The following is a 2394-nucleotide window of genomic DNA, read 5'->3' as shown; positions in this document are numbered from 1 at the left end:
TTACCATTGCCCTCTTTACCCTCTCATTTAAAAATAAACTTAACTCCTGTCTTTTCTCCTTAAGTTTTATGTCATTACAGTCTCGATTTAAATTTTTTGTCCCTAATTTCCTGCTCTAGAGCGTTAATGGTTTCCCTAACCCTGTTTGTGGAGTGAGCAGTGTACTGCTGGCAGAAGAGACGAACCTGGGTTTTCCCTAGCTCCCACCATCGACTTTAGGAAGTAAACTCCTCCTTTCTCCCTTTAAAGATCTGATAGAACAACTTAAAATGAACACAGAATGCCTTATCCTGCTGCAGCTTTTGTTAAAGTGTCAGTATGAGGTGGACTTTGTGCTCGGTGAGAGATGTAAATCAATGGTGACCAGATGATGGTCTGAAAATCCTACCAGGTGAATACAGCTCAAATCTGTCTAATCTGGCTACACTGACTGATTGATAGATAAGTAGATAGATGTTTTATGTCCACCTAATTGTGACTGTAGACAGGAGGTGAAAAGGAGAGAGAGCACTGCCGCAAACACACTACAGCAGCAGCATAATTTGAGCCTGAACACCAATCTATCTATCTATCTATCTATCTATCTATCTATCTATCTATCTATCTATCTATCTATCTATCTATCTATCTATCTATCTATCTATCTATCTATCTATCTGTCTATCTGTCTATCTGTCTGACTGTCTGTCTGTCTGTCTATCTATCTATCTATCTATCTATCTATCTATCTATCTATCTATCTATCTATCTGTCTATCTATCTATCTATCTACCTATCTATCTATCTATCTATCTATCTATCTATCTATCTATCTATCTATCTATCTATCTATCTATCTGTCTATCTATCTATCTATCTATCTGCTGTCTACATATTTTAAGGGACACTGATAGGGTTTTCCTTGTCATGGTCGAGTGTTTTGTTATTATAGTATTATTTCTATTATTCTATTATTTGTTATTATTTTCTTTAAGGAGTACTATATTAAAATGAACTATATTAATTTTCCATCTGCCACTGGTTCTTCTCTGCACTTGGGACCTGTAAGCCACATTCTCTCTCTCCCTCTCTCTCTCTTTCTACTGCTCTCACCAGCAGCTGTGATTACTTTGTTAAAACAGAGCTGCGACGCAGAGAACCAATTTTCCTAATGCACCATGCTCAGCTGAGACACGCACACCCTTGTGCACACTGAAACACTTAATCACTCTCTCTCTCTCTCACACACAAACACACACACACACGCACACACACACACACACACACACACACACACACACACACACACACACACACACACACACGCTTATACATACACTCCCACAGACCCACACTCACCCTCATATACACATACATGCACACACACATCAGACGCCGTATGGATATTGATGGGGTAAATGGGGAGGGGGCAATGAGGGGGCACATGCACTGCTGGGAAACTGAAAAGAGAGAGAGAGAGAGAGAGAGAGAGAGAGAGAGAGAGAGAGAGAGAGAGGGAGAAAGAGAGCAAAGTAGACAGAGCAAGAAGGACAAGATCCAGCCAGGCACAAAGGGAGAGATAGAGCGACAGGGCAGGGGAAGGGATAAAGGAGGAATGGAATAGATATTGCTCGAGCAGGGAGGAAAGGGAGAACTGATCGGCGAGGTAGAGAAGACATAAAGGGAGAAACACAACAAAGAAGAGGAACGCTTGAGAGACTGGAGTTGGAAGCCCCGCTTCTGCTCTGGTGGACAGAGCGAGTCGCACCTCTTGGTATCAATCACCTATGTACCGGCAGTTGGGGTCACCAGAGCTAATAGAGAAGAGATCGATTATTTGACAACAAAAGGAAGAGTTTGAGAAGAAGGCCTTTGGATTTAAACCGGAATGATACGTTTCTAGAGAGAGGTGTTGAAGAAAAGGAAGAGCTTCGGTGACAATGGGAGAAACATCTGTAACCAAATGTACTGTACAACCAGACTACTGCTAACAAATGTACTTAGAGACAGTAGCTTATTGCCAATCATGTGTGGCGGTGGTGGTATAAGTACTAAAACCTTTGTCTGCCTCTTTGACTCTTGTACTTTCACAATCACTGTGATCTACAGCAGGTCTGAGTACTTCTGAAAAGGATAAGTCGCTTTGGAGAAAAAGTGTGTGCTCAACAACAACAGGTAAATGAAAGAAGAAGAATGACAAAATGACTATTGCTCTGTATGTGGAAGACGGCTCGCTCCAGATGTGTGACCAAAGACAGATTTCTCTCTTTAATTTGAACTCAGTAGGTTAGCAGCGCTTGAAAAAAAGGAGAGACCGCACACAACAGAGAAAGAAATGATAGATTAGAGTCAGAGGGGACAATGTACTTCAAATTAGCTGCTTCTTCTCTTCCATCTGGGACTAAACCTGCTGAT

This window comes from Zeus faber (assembly GCF_960531495.2).
Source record: "Zeus faber genome assembly, chromosome: 14".
Lineage (NCBI taxonomy): Eukaryota > Metazoa > Chordata > Actinopteri > Zeiformes > Zeidae > Zeus > Zeus faber.
Note: the sequence above shows the minus strand (reverse complement) of the source record.